Source organism: Pinus tabuliformis, chromosome 5_2, assembly GCF_031772625.1.
Source record: "Pinus tabuliformis cultivar Carrire ecotype Pingquan chromosome 5_2, CPIR1, whole genome shotgun sequence".
NCBI lineage: Eukaryota > Viridiplantae > Streptophyta > Pinopsida > Pinales > Pinaceae > Pinus > Pinus tabuliformis.
This window is the reverse complement of record NC_142306.1, coordinates 1,102,692,896-1,102,712,513: the sequence shown is the minus strand read 5'-3', so window position 1 is coordinate 1,102,712,513 and position 19,618 is coordinate 1,102,692,896.

Sequence of the window (19,618 nt, the reverse complement as noted above, 5' to 3'; positions counted from 1 at the left end):
GTGGAGCATGATTATTCAGAGGTCTTTGTTTCAGCCAGATGTATACCCCAGGAAGTTTGTACACCCCTCCACGCGGGGGGGGTGCGAAGGGGACTTGTCCCCCCCGCGGGGGTACGGGGGGGCCGATCCCCCCGTCTGGGGGGTTCGGGGGCCAGCAGTCCCCCGGTGGGGGCTCGGGGCAGTGCCCGAAGCTAAAAACAAATGTAAAATTGCCTTGTAAAACTATAGTATTCTAGTCAATCTAGGCCGTTCATTAGGAAGATGATCTGATGATAGAACTTATGTTTAGTTTAGGGTTTTTTGCCCTAGAAGGCAACCCCCTCTCTTTGTATGAGGGCATTGTATTTGAGGCTGAGATATAGATGTGTATTTTGTGAGCGAGAAATAGAGAGGTGAGACTGTGAGAGAAAACAGAGGATATTACAGCGGATTTGTTGTAGGTTGTGTCTCTTCATTTTGCTGGATAATAGAAAGGAAGGACTGGTTGTTCAGGGTGGACGTAGCCCAAACTGGGTGAACCACGTATATCTATGTCTCTCTTGTTTTGTGCGTTTTTTGTGTTTATATTTCTGCAATATTTTATGTGTTCCATTGCTCTGTAATATATAATTTTCTAACAACCTATTAGGGGTAAGCACTAGGAGCTTGGGTGGATGTTTCTATACACCATAACCCTGAGCGATGTGGGGGTGTTGTAAGTGTACCATTATCTCCATCACACTATAGTTTATTAGTTGGATGTCTAATCCTTGATCTGATTTGTTTAGAAAAGTGAATGATCTTATTGAGTACTTAATGTTTATCCTATAGCCTCATTGGCATTGAGCCTTGCTTAAGCGGTAGCACCTTGGTGCATAGGATTGCATTAGTTGGGTGGAAAGATGCCTCTTAGATGCAAATTCCCCCTTAATAGCACTAGTTTAGACAAGGGGTGTGTCATAAACAAGGAAAAGGACTATATATACTTAATTTTTTGCTACTTACAATATGATTTCACTATGAATTTATCTAATTTCTTTGATAGAATTGATTAACTTGATTGCTTGGATACAATTGAGTAACACACTAGCCCAAGGGGTTATCTCATTTGTTTTTCAATAGTACTAGGTATTTGGCTAATTTTATGCCAACAAGTATCAAATATAAATCCATGTAAGTGAGGTTCCATGAATTTTTCCTTAGAATGTGTGTGTGTGTGTGAAGAGAGAGAGAGAGAGAGAGAGAGAGAGAGAAGCTTAAAGGATAAATGGTTTTGTTGTGAACCTTCACGAAAGTCTCATAGTCAAATCAAGAACAATATTCTTTTGTGAAAAATGTATATTTATTTAGCATTGTTATATGTACTAAAACTAGCCCAGCCATAAATTAAATTGTTGATGATCGTCGATAGGTCCAATATTAATCACTGACCAACATTGATTTCCAAAGTAATGATACATATTTTAATTGAAAGCTCCCTTTTAATGTTGCACAATGGAGATTAGAAGGGAGAACAATGATTGAACATATCCCTACATTTAATGTGGAACCTTCCATCCAATTCACACATGCACACACACATATAATGATTGAACATATCCCTACATTTAATGTGGAACTTTCCATCCAATTCATATATATATATAGCTTGTTAATACCAGTCCAACATATATTATTGAAAGGCCATAGATTCTTTAAAATGACCCACACCCATTCATTAGAAAAGGGTTAGTTAGTACAAGTCCAACATATGCCATAGAATAGCCACTAATTCATTAAAACATAGGTGCACCATTTACATGGTGATTTAAAAAGTTTGATTAATACAAGTATGCATGTTTAAACGGTGATTAATTAGTCATATGGAGGACTCGGCCTTTTCTTTAATCACCCTTCATAATTCAAGTAATAAACCCCAAAATAATACAAACCATCAACTCAACTATGGAGAGAGCCGGTTTATAATAATTTGTTGAGCTCAACAATAATTTGAATCATTAGATGTGAGTAATTAGATTATAATAATTTGAATCATTGGATGTGAGCAATTAGATTATAATAATTTGTTAATTTCTATAATAATTTGAATCATTAGATGTGAACAACTAGACATATGGTTTTGAATCCCGTCTAATTGGAGCTTAAATTTTTTATTTTTTTCACTTAATTAGTCACTGATCAATTCCAAACATCTCAAAAGTAACATTGTTTTGCGATGAAATATTAGTCAACCATTTACACTCGCACTATTAATCTTTATGTAAATTTAAAATGTGAAAATAGAGATTAAAAAAATACAACAATAGCTTCTCATCCAATTCATAAAATACTTATCCCTTCAACTTAATTGCTATTAATATTACTAAAATGCACACATAATCTCACACATTCTTTATACATATTTATATATTATATAAAATAAATAAATGAATAGCAAGCAATGCCATTGATAATGATACTTATAAAATTGTCTGTCGTCATTGGAGCACCTATCTTCTATCCATTCACACTTTATTATTATGACGACTGCATCTCTGGTGTTTGTTTCATCTGGAGCTCACATTCGGGGTGTCTCGGCTCTCGCTCCAGGTCAGTGACTGTTTTTCCTTATCTCTGCTCTACGTCTTTCACATTATTATCTTCTCTGTTATTAGAATTTCATGGATGATGTCTGGTTTTCGTCCTAGTTTTATTTTTCTACATTAAGTGTTATATGAGCAACTATATGCCTATCTCTGGTTTTGATGAAGAAATTTCAGGATGATAAAAGCTATTTTTCTTAGACTTAGAAATTCAATTGTCATATATAAACCTTGCACTGACGTAAGGTTTAAGATAGGATATTGGTGGTGCATCTTTAAGGTTTATTGTTGCTGTCTGGACTGTGATGAACCTTCTTCATAGCACATAGTGTTTTTCCAGAGGTCTTGGAATCGAGTCCCGGTTTCTTTGGTCTTTCCTCCCTTTCGGAATTAGTGTCTCTCCAGAGGTCTTGGAATCGAGTCCCGGTTTCTTTGGTCTATGATCCCCTTCGGAATTTTTTCTGCTCCCCCGGATTTTTCAAATTGGTCTAGGCATTATGTTTTGAGTTAATCCCTGTACGTGCCCTTACATCTAAATCCTTGATATATCCTTTTTGGGATCCTGGGTGGCAATAGATGTCACTCTCAGGACATCATTTGCAGAAGGATCTTTTATGAATTGCCCTGGATATCTCTCTCTCATAGTCCTTATTCTGTACCCGCATCTGCTTTGATATTTACTTCCCATAGGACGAGGCAGGTTTCGGTTGGCAGGTTCCATTAGATTTTTGGTACTTTTCTGGAATTGGATCTATCTAGATTGTCCTCATATCTCGAGGGAATTTTTTGGCGGTGCATGGAGGGGGTCTCTGACGCCATCGCCACGGAAGACCTTATCAATGCCACCGTGGAGGCTGAACAAGCCTGGGGTGCTGTCGCTTTGGCAGGGGATTGGAGATCAACTTTAGACGACTTGGTGGTCAAGCCATCTATGTCACAGGGAGGTAAAAGCATCGGGGGTAAAAGTCACAGCTATAATAAGCTGCACAAGCCTGCCAAAACTCCCCCCCCCCCCCCCCCCCCCCGGGCCGGCGATAAGAATTGAGAGTGCGCAGTTAGACGACAGAATAGAGAGCCTGCAGAACCTGGCGCTTATTGGAAAATGGCATTTCCCCGAAATGTCTGATTCTGACATGAGGAAATGGCTGGCGAACTTCTGGAAACCAGTCATTGGCTACGTCCCGGTCATATCAAGTCTTATGAGAGAGTGGTATTGTTTCCACTTCTTAAGTGCTACTGACGCCGAAGCCATCCAGAGTCGGCCATGGGTTTTCAAAAGGAGTTTTCTTGCTCTGTACAGATGGTATATCGGCTTTAATCCTTTGAAAAACACCCCCATGAATAATCTTATATGGGTGAAATGCCCGAACCTTCCCCTAGAGCTCTGGTCCAGTGAAACTCTGGAGGTGATTGGCAATGCTATAGGACGTTTCATCTATGTCGATCCATGGTGCTTGGGCGAAAAAGACAAAAGAATCGCATGGATTCTCATTCAAAAGCCGTTTAGGGGTGGTTATCCTGACCATATTGAGATTAGTTGGAGAAATCAGGTTATTAATCAAAGACTGGATTTCTGGGGTATACCTTTTAGGTGTGCTGCTTGTCGCAAAACGGGCCACTTAGTCAAAAACTGTCCCAGTGTCAAATTGTATGGTTTTAGATGGGATAGGCAAAAGTCGTTCAGAAACGATTTACCATCTCCTCCATCCTCCCCGAGTATCCCGTTTCACTGTCCCAGAGATCCTGAGCCCCCTCGCGATCAATCTGTTGATCCGTCCGTGCCCCCAGAGTCCTTCCCTGATTGTCCGAATACTTCAAATAGCCCTGTCAATTGCAGTTTGTCTGGGATCCAAAGATCCCCCGTTCCAAAGCCGAGAGAGGATAGGCCTGTCCCATCGCCGCACCCCATGATTCAGAAGGAGTTTTTACCTGACTCTCATCAACGGCTATCGAAGGGGGACGACTTTTCTGTGGGTACTATTCCCATTCCTATCTCATCATCATCGCCGCAACCTGATAGTTCTGGACTGGGCCTCAATAGAGGAAAAGAACTGTGTGTCGGGCCTACCCCTCTAAATTCCCCTGCAACATCGCCTGTCAATCTCTATGACAGTGATCTGGATCATTTGCTTTATTCGAAATCCCTTGAGCTGGAGCCGCTTACGATACACAAGCCTGGACCAAATGTTATGCCTGTCATCAGTCCGGATTCGGCAAGGAATATTACGGTCCGGAAGAAGAGTAGGGGCAGCAGTAGACACTTTAGAGGGAGAACTACAGTAACTGATACAGGAATTAGAAATTTGTCTTTGGTTGAGGTGCCTATCTATGATATGTCTGATTCACAACCCCTTAGAGCAAGTTTGGCTGGCGAATCATCTAAATGATCCCTATCATCTCTCTGAATATTAGGGGTCTTGGCGTTGATCCCAAATTCATAACGCTAAAAAATTTCTTTTTCCATTCCAGGCCTGGTATAATCCTCATCCAGGAAACCATGCATAACCGGGAGGATACTATATCTTATTTCAGGAAAATGCTCCCTACATGGTACATGGTTGCTACAGAGGCTCGTGGTTTATCAGGGGGCATGGCTACTCTCTGGGATCCAGATCGTGTAAGAGCTAAGGCGTACAAGTGTTGTGCAGGGATTATTATAGCGGCTTCTATCAGGGGATGCGACTCTCCCATCAATATTCTTAATATTTATGCGCCATATAAAAACCGTGTTCCCTTCTGGAAAAGCATTTTTGCCACAGATCTGTTTGACATCGATCATCTCCTTATTGCTGGCGATCTAAACGCTGCTTTGAGATCTGAAGAGGTATGGGGCCAGGGGAAGTTAAACAATGTACTTGCTGATCTCATTAATATAGAGATGCTCAATAGGAATATGGTAGATATTACTCCTGTGGTGATGAAACCGACATGGACAAATGGCAGAGTCGACAAGGCCTATATAGCAAAAAGAATAGACCGGTTTTTTGTACATAGCAGCATCCTAGAAAAATTGGGTATGCCAAGCTCATCTGTGGAAAACATTATGATCTCGGATCACAGCCCCATTCTATTAACATGGCTTGGAAATCAATTCAGATTGGGATACTCTTTTAAGTTTGACAGAGGTCTCCTCCAGGATTCTGCCTTCAACGAATACATTCAAAATGCATGGAAAGAGATTAAGGAAAGGGACAAACTCCACATTTTCTCTACTTTCAGAGAAAAATTGGCCGAGATCAGGGGAATGGTGAAAAAATGGCAGATTCAAAAGTGTCAGAAAGATAGAAAAGAATTACAGAGGATTCAAAAAGAGTTGGACTTGCTGCTGGGATCAACAGAATATGCCTCCTACTCTTTTGAGATGAAGTGTCGATTAAGGAATTTGGAGAAGGATAAATTCAATCTGCTATAACAGGAGGAAGCAAAATGGAGGCTAAAAAGCAGAGCTTTATGGATCCAGGAAGGAGATAAAAACACCAAGTTTTTCCATAACTATGCTAATGCAAGGAGAGCCAAAAATTCTATATGGAAAATAAAGGATGATAAGGGCACGTACGTGTTTTCACAGGAGGATATCACAAAGCAGGCAGTTAGTTTTTTCAAGGAATAGTACTGCAGTAGAAAAGATATTGCTGTCAGGGATATTCTATGGGGCATCGACTTGGTTCCGGAAATGTTTGATGAGGAGAAGAACGAAGCTTTGTTCGAGCCAGTCACTAAAAATGAACTTCTTGGAGTTATGAAGTCTTTCAAGAAAGACAAATCCCCTGGTCCCGACAGATGGACAATTGATTTCTTGATCCATTTCTTTGACCTCTTCAAATTGGATTTGCTCAGTATGGTGGAAGCTTCCAGACTATCGGGTTGCATTCACAACCACACTACTTCCACTCTGATTGCTCTTATCCCAAAGAAGGGAGAGCCTGAATCATTCCAGGACTTCAGGCTGATTTCCTTATGCAACATTACATTCAAGATTATTACAAATATTATAGCTGAAAGAATCAAAGTGACGCTGGAATCCTATCTTTCTCCAAATCAACATGCTTTTTTAGAAGGCCAAAATATTCTAAATGTTGTAGCCAACACACAGGAATGCTTATATTCTATGTTCTTGCATAAAACAGAATCTGCTATTATGAAGATCGACCTCCAGAAAGCTTATGATGTATTGGATTGGGGATTTATGAAAAGTCTCTTGGCGAAAAGCAGTCTGAAGCCCGGCCCTATTCGATGGATTATGGCATGTATTGAAAATGTTAACTATGTTGTCATTGTTAATGGTGTTCCCTCCCCATATTTTCGAGCGGAAAGGGGCTTGCGTCAGGGCTGCCCACTATCGCCTCTCCTTTTTATATTGGCCATGAACTCCTTGAGTCTGCACATCAACCGAGCAGTGGAGGAAAAAGTGTATGCTCCAGTAAAGATATGCAAGCATATTTACATTTCTCATAATCTGTTTGTTGATGACGTCCTGTTATTTGCAATGTTGTCAAAAGCATCCTGGGCTTGTATTAAGAATATCCTTGACTGTTTCCAAAAGGCGACTGGTCTTGTTATTAACAAGGCTAAATCGGTCCTGTATCACAATGAAACCGACTGGGACACGACTTTATGGATCTCACAGCTCTTCGGAATAGAAACAAGATCTTTGTCCGATGGAATTAAGTATCTGGGATTCCACCTTAAAGCTAAGGCTTATTCAAAGAATGATTGGAGATGGCTAGTAGAGAGATTTTATAACAAGATTTCGATGTGGGAACATAGATATTTATCATTGGGAGGTAGAGTCGTCCTCACCCAATCTGTCTTGATGCAAATGGCGGTATACTGGGCCCATCTTTATCTCCTCCCGGCCAGTATTATCCATGCCATGAACAGGATCTCCGCCAACTATATTTGGGGTGCTAAAGCAGATAGAGGCAAAATCCATCTGACAAAACTGAATCTCCTAACGTTGCCAAAAAAGCTCTGGGGCTAGGGTCTGATGGATCTAAGGCTTTTCAATAAAGCCCTGGTCTGCAAATCCATGTGGAGAAGTATCTTCGGCACAAATCCTTGGAGTGCAATAATTCATCATAAGTACCAAAAAGGCAGAAGTATGGAGTTCTGGTTCAGGCTTGGCTCCATTGGAATTAAACAGGGTTCTGCAATTTGGCACGGCTTCAGAAAAATGGAAAAATACTTCATAATCAATCTGAAATGGAGGATGTTCTCTGGAAGGAAAATCTTCATTGGTATCGACTCATTTTCTGGCTTTAGGGGGAATCTCCATGTTTCGGACCCTCTTCTTTTTTTCCTTCACAGAATGGGTATTTTTACTTGGGACAGGATCATTGCGGAGTGGAGGGGCCATATGCTCTCTCTGAAGGATGCTGCTGACATTGGCCTCCCTCATGCCTTGCTATTACCTTGGGAAAATGTCAAGAACGCTCTAGATGGTGGAGGGATAAAGCGGGCCGAGATTGAAGATCACTTAGTATGGTCCCTATCACAACATTCGACAGCGACTGTAAAAGATATCTATTGTGATTTCGTTTCCAAAAAAAATAGGCCTATCAGATAGATTTTTCCGGTGCAATGGTGGAAACTTGGTTGTCCTCCCAAGGTGATTATTTTCTCATGGTTAGTTTTCTACAACAAAAACTTAACATGGGAAAACTTGAGGAATAGGTCGTGGCATGGTCCTAGCATATGTGTGTTGTGCAACACTGAGGAGGAGAAAAAATTCCACATGTTCTTCAAATGCGAGGCCACCCAACAAATCTGGTATGATCTGGCTCTTTCTTTACATTTTCCTCACCTGTGTTTCATTTCTGTTAATGCAGCTTTTGCCTGGTGGGGAAGACAAGAGGCATCTAAGCGGCCAATCCTTCCCATTGTGTTATGGTGTGTTTGGAAGTGGAGAAATTTAAAAATATTTGAAGACACAAACATCTCCTTCAAGTCTGTCTTGATAAGCTTCTCCTCTCTTTATGAATCGATCCATAGATAGAGCAAAGAGCTCTTCAGGTTCGCAGACTGGAGCAAAGTGCTTGCGTTTTCATACACTTGGAGTATCAGCTGTCATGACCTTCATCATTTTGAGCTCTTTCCGGCGAATGCCTGTCTCGGCAGCCGCCTTCCATCTGAGTAATATTTTGGGCTCCTCTCTCTTGTCGATCTTTTTGGTTATGTTTATGTCAAATAGATCATCCAGCTGCACGATGTGGCAATATCATGTGACTTATGTGTTTTATGTGTCCTGTTTTATAGCACATGACTCTTTGGTGCCCAGTGGTTTTTTTTTTAAATATGTCCATGTAAAATCTGTTCAACCTGTCTTATGAGTCTGGTCACCATTTTCATGGGAACCAAATAACTTCACTGTTATCTACAGGTCATGCTGTATATATTGCCTCAATATAATATATTGCTTTTTCTTCTGAGAAAAGACGACTGCATCACTTTTTTATTATTGCTATGTAAACATTCAAAGTTGCGACGCTAAGATGAAGACGGATTCAATTTGATTATGAATGCATTTGAATTTTGGGTTAAGCAAAATTACTAGTAAAACGAGTAACTATATCGCAATATTTCTAATGGTAATTATGTTTAGATTTATCTAATTTTGGATCTAATATGAGCCAAAAAGGATCAAATTTTTTCAGGGGATTTTTTTTTTTAAATGCAAAATATAACAAGTAATTTTTCATTGTGTAAATTATATTTTTTAATTCTATGTAGATTACACTTTTACTTGCACATTTTTTTTACTTCTAATTACTTTACATGAAATTATATAATGACATATGGAAAACTAACTAAACATTCATAACATATTCATTTTTGTTTTTTATTATAACGAACATTGATTTTTCATTTAGATATATTTTACTTTTATTTTAGAAGGACGCCTGTCAATTCCATAGTGAGCACGGACGTATTTACACATCACCATCATACTGGGTTGTAGAATAAAATTTTAGGCTCAATAATACTAACATACAAAAAACAAATATTCAAATCGATGATAAATGCCTAAACAAATTATTATGCCAAAAATTAAAATTACAAGCAATATCGCAATACAAATATCATATCACAATATTTACAAGGTGAAGGAGCTCACCTCATAGCCGTGGCTTGGAGGGGCTTATCAATCATTTCACTAAATCTATTCTAACATTCTAGCATTGTATTCTCACATTCAACAGTATGGGTGTTGAATAGAGAACCTGATGACTGACCGGACATATCTATCTCTACTTCCCTTGACTCTTCACCATCGTCATCTCCATACTCTGTTGCTCCTTTTCATATGTATGGTCCTTGATCATCACAGGCAGAACAAGATATTCCAGAGTCACTGTACCCACATGGCCATTACTGTGACCGACGAATGCCTCACTGGTTTCTCTCTTGTAAACTTAAGACCTAGAGATAGCGAGGAAGAAAATCAGATTTAAAATGTTAAGAACTGCTAACAAGGCATAATAGTAGTAAATACGGGATGCTTTGAGATTGTCCAAAATCCACTTGGTGTGTCCCTTTCTTCCTGTGATCTTAGTCATAACAGTTAGAAGAAAACTACTGATAAAATTCCCAATTCCCAGAGTACTGGCAAACAATGTAGTTCCAATGCTCTGCATGCTCTCGGGGACCTGATCATAGAAGAATTCTAGTTTACCCACTTCAACGAAGGAATCTGCTATTGATCTGAAAATGGATTGTACTTGTTTAAGAGTGCAAGGTATCCATTTCCCATAATTGCAAATGTGAGCTATACACTCCAAGTGACCTCTAAAAATGTGAAAACTTATTATTTCTTATACAGAGATAGACTGTAGGGGCATTCACCGGACATGTCACCTCTAAAGAGAGGATGAGTTCCAGAGGCTACCTGGCCCTCTACAGGCTCTTCCTAAAGAAATAACAAAGTAAACACTTAGAAGTCTTTGACATACACATACTTGAAGTTTAAGGTCTTGCGGAATAAGACAAATAACTTTTGGCAGCTGAACAGGTGATTATGTGCGTATGCAAGTTATATTTATTTGCTGTTTAAAACTTATATCAGTTTTGTTTAGCATATCATCTTCAGCAAATAAAGACATCAAAATTATAAAGCAGTTCACCCCCTCCTGGGCTACATCTGCTGGACCAAGCCTCTCCAACTAGGCTTGTCCTCTTGCATTAAAATTGCTACAAAGGCTAATACAAGAATATGGGTGTCTTGAAGGACAGATCTGACTGTAAATACAGAATCAGAAGATAGGAATTAGCTAAACATGCTCTTTCCCAAACACTAATCAGTGAAATTTGTACCTTATACAGTACTTTCCCCAATTGGCCCTAGTGGCCCTTTAAAATGGCATGGATAATTTCGAAGTGAAGATGACCTCAATTGGTTCTGAAACCTCTGCCATTAGATTCAGAAGGTCTAAAATAGCAGACATAGGCTTTTGAATCACCAAAAACGGATGAACATAGCCCCCAAATAGCTCAAGCACTGAAATGGCCCTGATGGCCCTAAAAGCTTCCCTGAAGCTAAACAATGAGAAGAATGCCTCAACAGAAAAAATGAGCTGTAGAAATGGATTCATAATGCTGAAAACCTTCAGGAATGACCTTCGTTCCACATCCACTGGCTGCACAATTCCCAATGCAGCTCCCAAACTGATTTGGCCCTAGTGGCTCCTGGAACTTCCACAAAGAAAAAACACCTACAAACGACCTTAGATGGCTATGAAACCTATTCCAGTGGCTTCAGAAGTTCGAAGAGACCCAAAATCAAAAAAAAATTCGTCCAACACCGCCTTTCCTAGCCAAAGTTATGGCCCATTAAAGTTTTCCACCAGTTATGCCTAGAAACACTCCAACTAACTTTAGTTGGAGTCCAGTTAACTCCGCCAATTATGGCGGGTCCGCCAAATTCGCCACCACCACCAAAAATCTCCGCCAAATCCTGACTGTTAGTTAACTGCCCGCATGTGACTGCAAAGCTCGACGGGTGGTTCGCATTGGATTTCGTGCTCGGTGGTTAAGGGTCTCGGCCCACGGTTTTGGGCGTAAGGTCACATGGTATGCGGGGCTAGCCCCTTAAAGCCCCACCCAAATGAAGTTTAAAGTTCAAATCAAATTTCTCAGGCCATTGTAATACGTTCGACCCATGTGGCGCGTTGGTAAGGCATATAGTTTGTGGTAATGAGGTCGCGTGTTCAAAACTCTTCGCTGCCAACAAAAATTTTAAGCGCACCCAACACACTTGCTGACGTCATCATGGGCCACGTGGCGGCCTCCGGGCCTGCCACGAGGCATCTTCTGATTCGCTGCCCAAAAGGAATATTCCATGGAATATTCTTTTTTAATTTTTTTTTTTAAATTCAAAAATTAAGGGTTATTGGGCGATTTTGTTTTTGGCATAACTTTCTCATACAACGACCGTTTTTTGAACCGTTTACGGCGCCAGAATCAGGAAGACGAGCTCTATCTGGTCGTTTAGGTTCCAATCAGTTTTGAGCACTTTTATTTTTGACCATTTTACGACGCTTGGTACTGAGCTCCTGATCACACCTCCCAAATGAGAAAGCTTTTGGTCCCCAAAAGCTTACTGAATCTCTAAAATGAACTGTACAGCACTTGAGGAACAGAAATATCCTCTTCCGTTCAGCCAAAAGAGCATATTGATGCCAAAATGTCCTGCCTTATCAACTGGCATCATGGCGAATGTTGCTGCATAACCAAGTACTCGTCGAATCCCGACCAAGCTTGTTCGCCAGACAAACTGAAAGTTGGCAGAAACCAGCAATGAAACTTGCTGATATATGAGCTGAAATATTCCCCTGAACATGTGGGCTTGCCAGCTGTCACGATGCCCATCCATGGCACCTCCACTCCAGAAGAAGAGCTGCCTCCCAAATGAGAAGGCTTTTACAGAGATGAAACACTTCATCATTTCTCCTCTTTACAATCTTGGAGATCAAATTAACTTTTTCCAAGTCAATATTACATTACATGCATGGTTAAAAACAAAGTAATCAACCCTTCAAGTTAATCACACATACATGTTTAAAATACAAGGAAATCATCATGATCCCTGTGCTCATGCATATCATTCTCATGCATGCAGTTTATCCTTTAACTTTCTCTTAAGTACAATCATAAGTACAATATCCTTGATCACATGTACATGTACTTTCAAAGCTGAAATGAATATAACTTTCGCTATGATAGAGTGAGTCTCATACTCAGCTTTTCCACCCTGCAACTTGCATTCCCTTAACAAAGAAATGCATTCAATCAAAAGACATGCAACTTCAGTTGGATAAGAATTCTAACCATTTCTTACCAATCCATTTCAAAGGCGCTTCCTTTAACTGCACATCAATATCAACATGTGTATCATCCTGACACATATCAATGATGGAAACTTCCTTCCCATTCTTGCCATACTCTTTCTCCAGTTTCTTTAACTTTCGTGGAAGCATTTTTGGATTTAGAGTCCAACACCTTTAAGCAGTATGTCCATGCTTATGGCAATAAGTGCAACACATGTTCATCTTCTTGATAGCATGATTTGCATTGTTCATTGGAACTTTGGCTTCTTGCCTCCTTTCCTTCAAAAGATTCCTGTATGTTGCCATTCTTTTCCAACATCTAGAAACACTATGGTTAAACAAACCACAAAAAGAACATGCAATTCTTTTCCAATGTTTGTGTGGAAATTTTCCATGCTTTACATGATCAAAGGAAATATGATTGAAATCAGATTTATACCTTTCTCTTTCACCTTCATTACCTTCATGAGGAGGTGAATCAAATGAAGAAGAAGCTCCTTTTGGAACACCATCAATCCCTTCAATGGTTTGAGAGCTTTCACCACTTTCTTGTTCAAGCGCATGCTTATGCACACCTTCTTCCTGCAAATCATGTTTCAAACTATTGCATTCCCCAAGAATACAATCTTTACCAACTTGAGGTAGGGAACTTGAAATGAAACTCCTTCTAGGAACTGTTTCAATTGCCTTCATGGCTGCTTTGGAACTTTCTCCATAAGATTGTCCATAGCCAAGACCCAAATTCTTAGGCCTTACCTCAACCATTATTGGCTCAACTATACCCTGTGCATGTTTGCCCAATCCTTTTCCTTCATATCCCATTTTGGACATCAACTTGGACCCTATGCCTCTGGTATGTTTCTCAAAAGAACCAACATAAACATTCTTATAAGAATTTGAAGACAAACTAGAATTGTTTACCTCTTCTTCAAGCTCATACTTGGCTAAGGCTTCTTTGGCAACAAGGAGTTGTGTCTCCAACTCATGCATCCTTTCCAGATTCATGTTTGCAATATGAAGTTGGCCTTCCATTTCCTGCAATTGGTCAGAAAGCAATTGCTTCTCTTCCCTCATGGAATTCAATTGCTCTTGAAGTCTAGAGCTCTTTCTTTCATCCTCATACATTTCTCTCACCATACTCATCATGATGAAAAATTCTTGCTTCAAGCCTTCATCAAAAAATCTTGTGAAGGAGAATGATTTTGAGAACTCACTTATGGAAGTTGTCATTATAAAAATGAACAAAAGAGCTTCAGCAAACTCAAACAACAAGTAGTAAAGCAGTCAATCTTCAACACTGCTTAAGATACCTTTCAAGCTACACAATCAAGCTAGTGATGTCAGTCAAGCAAACCTAGTGCTCTGATACCATTTGATCTAAAAATGGAATGTACTTGTTTAAGGGTGCAAGGTATCCATTTCCCATAATTGCAAATGTGAGCTATACACTCCAAGTGACCTCTAAAAATGTGAAAACTTATTATTTCTTATACAGAGATAGACTGTAGGGGCATTCACCGGACATGTCACCTCTAAAGAGAGGATGAGTTCCAGAGGCTACCTGGCCCTCTACAGGCTCTTCCTAAAGAAATAACAAAGTAAACACTTAGAAGTCTTTGACATACACATACTTGAAGTTTAAGGTCTTGCGGAATAAGACAAATAACTTTTTGCAGCTGAACAGGTGATTATGTGTATGCAAGTTATATTTATTTGCTGTTTAAAACTTTATATAAGTTTTGTTTAGCATATCATCTTCAGCAAATAAAGACATCAAAATGATAAAGTAGTTCACCCCCTCCTAGGCTACATCTGCTAGACCAAGCCTCTCCAACTAGGCTTGTCCTCTTGTATTAAAATTGCTACAAAGGCTAATACAAGAATATGGGTGTCTCGAAGGATAGATCTGGCTGTAAATACAGAATCAGAAGATAGGAATTATCTAAACATGCTCTTTCCCAAACACTAATCAGTGAAATTTGTACCTTATACAGTACTTTCCCCAATTGGCCCTAGTGGCCCTTTAAACTGGCATGGAGAATTTTGAAGTGAAGATGACCTCAATTGGTTCTGAAACCTCTTCCATTAGATTCAGAAGGTCGAAAATAGTAGACATAGGCTTTTGAATCACCAAAAACGGATGAACATAGCCCCCAAACAGCTCAAGCACTGAAATGGCCCTGATGGCCCTGAAAGCTTCCCTAAAGCTAAACAGTGAGAAGAATGCCTCAACAGATAAAACAAGCTGTAGAAATGGATTCAGAATGCTGAAAACCTTTAGGAATGACCTTCGTTCCACATCCACTGGCTGCACAATTCCCAATGCAGCTCCCAAACTTATTTGGCCCTAGTGGCTCCTGGAACTTCCGTAAAGCAAAAACACTTGCAAACGACCTCAGATGGCTGTGAAACCTATTTCAATGGCTTCAGAAGGTCGAAGAGACCCAAAATCAAGAAAAAATTCGTCCAAAACCGCCTTTCCTAGCCAAAGTTATGGCCCATTAAAGTTTTCCACCAGTTATGCCTAGAAACACTCCAGCTAACTTTAGTTGGAGTCCAGTTAACTCCGCCAATTATGGCGGGTCCACCAAATTCGCCACCACCGCCAAATCCTGACTGTTAGTTAACTGCCCGCATGTGACTGCAAAGCTCGGCGGGTGGTTCGCATTGGATTTCGTGCTCGGTGGTTAAGGGTCTCGGCCCACAGTTTTGGGCATAAGGTCACATGGTATGCGGGACTGGCCCCCTTAAGGCCCCGCCCAAATGAAGTTTAAAGTTCAAATCAAATTGCTCAGGGCATTGTAACACATTTGACGCATGTGGTGCGTTGGTAAGGCATATAGTTTGTGGTAATGAGGTCGCGTGTTCAAACCTATTCGCTGCCAACAAAAATTTTAAACGCACCCAACACACTTGCTGACATCATCATGGGGCACGTGGAGGCCTCCGGGCCTGCCACGTGGCAGCTTTTGATTCACTGCCCATAAGGAATATTCCAAGGAATATTCCCTAGAATATTCCAAGGAATATTCCGTGGAATATTCTTTTTTAATTCAAAAATTAAGGGTTATTGGGCGATTTTGTTTTTGGCATAACTTTCTCATACGGCGACCATTTTTCGAACCGTTTGTGGTGCTAGAATCAGGAAGACGAGCTCTATCCGGTCATTTAGGTTCCAATTAGTTCTGAGCAATTTTATTTTTAACCATTTTACGACACTTGGTACTAAGCTCCTGATCAGCTATGGCCATGAGAAAAAAATGAGGAAGCAAGATAAAAATGGTGAGAGGGGTTACTTCTTTTTGGTTTCCTTGAAGTTCGTGTACTTTCACAATTGTGATCCGCTGGATTTCGGTTATGGAGGCCGCTGTCATGACTAGAACATGGATGGCCAACCCAATACCCATTCTCTATAGGATTGTTATTCCTCTGGGATTACCTATGAATCTTCTAAAAATCCCTGAGTACTCTGTCATATATAACAGTGAATACCAGCATTGACATTGTGACGAATGATGTGACCCAGCCTCGAGGGATTTCAAAATGAGAACCCAAATTCCTGTTCACTCTCGTTCCCTACTTTACGAACAGTGTGTTTACTTGGGTTGTCATGGTGCTTAGCATCAACATGGTAATCCAAATGGGTAGCAATTTTATCATAAGCTTTGTTTCTTCTACTTGGGTTACCTGTCACAGCTTCCATGTGTTAGAACATTAATCACGACTGCGCCAACGGCCCCGCCCACTATTCACAGGTTAGTGAGTTTAATGTAAGTCTGCAGAGTCGATAAGACATCAGTTCAAGTCGGCAAAGATCGACGAAGGTCATTATTGATTCTCCTTCATGTGCATCTATAAATAATAATATTTAGTAATGAAATATCAAGCTCTTCCATGAGTTTTCATGGTTTCTGTCATGGTATCAGAGCTTAGGTGAGCTATGAGAACACAGAGCTCAGGTACACTTCTTGGAGGAGGCTGAGTGGTATATAGCTTTGTGAGGCCACTTGTGAAGCTAAGTCTCTGATTGCAGAGAGTGTGAGCTCTTGCTGGTGTGGGAAAGAAACTTAGTGAAAAGCTCTTATGGTGTGCCATTGTGTTGGAGAGTGCACAGTGGAGAGAGAGTGTTGTTGTGTTGTGAGAGAGTGTGAGCACAATGTTGTGTGGAGCTCTAAGTGTTGTTTGAAGTGTGATAACGCTAGAGTGTAGAGGAGCCTGGAGGGCCAAAGAAAGGCTTTGAGCCTTGTCATTGTTTTGAGTTGAAGCGGCTATGTTTGAGGAAGAGCGAGGGCTGTGTTTGGCCATAGTCGAGTAAGCTTCGATGGAGTGTTGTTTGGAGCCACAGTTTGGTAAGTGTTGCATTTCGTGGTGAACCAGTATTGTGGTGTTTGTTTGACTTGTTGAGACTGTTGAGCACAACATGGACAAGCGTGGTGGTGCCTGCTGGTGAGTGGATGGTGATGGTTGGTGTTTGTTGCATAGTATTTATTTAAAAAGTTGTGTTGCCCTTTGAAGCTGTCATATGTTGTTGAGCTCATGAGTGTGCAAAATCTGGAGGACGCTGGTATCATTTAAGAGTCCATAAGTGATCTAGTGAATAGTGTTGTGGCCAAGCTGCTGACTTTATCTATCCTGAAACCCCATTTGGGTGTGGAGTTTCCTCATGCTAGGGATGTCATAAGTTTCTATAAGCGTGTGTTTGGGGCTGAAGAAATTGTGAAGTCTCATTTTTGGAGAGTAGCCGCCATGTGCATTTGAAGACTTGCTACAGAGTAGGTCAAGGAAATGGTAGTGTGGAAGATTAGTGCAATGGATGTGTGGATCAAACACCCGTTGTGAGGTCTTGGTAGTGTGCAGTTAAAGCCTGGAGTTGTCTACTGCGGTGGAGAGTGCAGTCCAAGAGAGTGCAGTCCCGGAGACATTATGCAATTTGCCGTTGTGTGAGTGGCATTGTGAGGTGCATGTGGATTTGAGCAGTGTTGTGAAGCTGCATGAAGAGGGTAGTGTAGTGTGTTCTGGTGTGGCTACTCGAAAGAGGCTTGGTGCAAGCCCAAGCCTAAGGATGTGAAAGAATTGTTGCCACTGTTGCCATTGATGGTGTCGTGGTAATTGGTGGTGTTGTGGTTGTTGCCGATGTTGCGATAGTTTGTGGGCTATGACATGGGGTTGTTATTCTTGGTGTTTGTGTTGTCATCTGCTATCGAATAGAATTGTTGGCCAATTATATAGAGGTTAGCGTGTGAGGCATATGAATAGCATTGTAGGCCTATTAAGCTGAGCGTTGACAAGAGAAGGAGAGCTCGTTGTTGGAAAACATTGTTCAGAAGCATTGTGTGCAAGGGAGAAGTGTATTTGGCGAACAAAATTGCTGCAATATCCATTGTATGTGGAGCGTGGAAGCATATTTGTTGAGTAGCTGCTATTGTGGAGAGTGCAGTCTTGGAAAGCACAATTCCAAAGGCATATTAGTGTTGGAAAGTTGAGCATGGAAAAGCAGTGAACATAGATTATGTGGTGTGAGCGTTGTGTACAAGTGAATGCTTAGAAGAAAGCTACATGGAGCTTGGACGCTGGAGCTGGAGTGGCTTTAGCAGTGTGGACTTTCGAGCCTGTGGAATTCTGAGGAGTTGTGGCATTCTAAGGAGTTGTGGTGCGTAGAAGTTGTTCTGCTACGTATTGAAGATTACGTTGAGGGCTTAGGTGTGATTTGTGTGGTCAACTCCTGTTGGAAGAGGCATGGAGGAGTAGAGGAGTTGCATAAAGAAGGGGCTACCCTGTGTGGAGAGCCCAGTAGAAGGTCACTGCTCTGATTAGAGGACAATGAGTGGCATAACGTTGGATACTGATCTTTTAGATGATGCATTTATAAAGAGTCCATTTGAAAGTATTTTTGGGCGTGGTAATATTTTTTATTCAGGTAGTATTTTTGAGTCACAAGAATTATTAGATCAATAGAATGATTTTATTGATGATCATAAATATCCAGAGCTGGACTCCATTCCAGAAGAGAGAAAAACTTGCTTGTCCCTAAACCCAATTGCTAGTAACGCGATTGGATTGGCTTCTAAGATGGTCACAACAATGGAGGATACTACCATGGATGTTGTTCAGAGGCCGCTCATGTTCGAGTATGAGTGCATTTTGGTGCCTCTTCATGGAAAGTGGGGAGAGCATGGATTGGATTATCATGTTTTCACTATTCAGGATGTTGCCTCGCATCCCAATCCGGAAAAGGTTGCTGATGTTAAGTACGTAAGAAAGGAGGAGAGGAAGTTCATAAGGAAAGCTAGAAAGGTGAAGATGAAACTGCACCAGCAAATGAACAAACATGGACCCTTCAGCAAGAAGACAAAAATCAAATGTTTTGTTGTAAGCCTAGCTGAGACTTAGACCAGCAAGCAAGTTAAAGTTTAGGCTCATCATGATTAAGGGGAGGTTTTAGAACATTAATCACAACTGTGGAAATGGCGCTGCCCACTGTTCACAAGTCAACGAGTTTAATGTAAGTCTGCAGAGTCGGTAAGACATCAATTCAAGTCGGCGAAGGTCATTATTGATTCTCCTTCATATGTATTTATAAATAATAATATTTAGTAATGAAATATCAAGCTCTTCCATGAGTCTTCATGGTTTTTTTCATGGCACTGGTTGACCCGTTGTTTGTTGCTCCTTTGTCCAGAAATCTAAAAGTGGAAAGGAAAACAATGTTATTTTATTGGGGTTCACCTATGAATT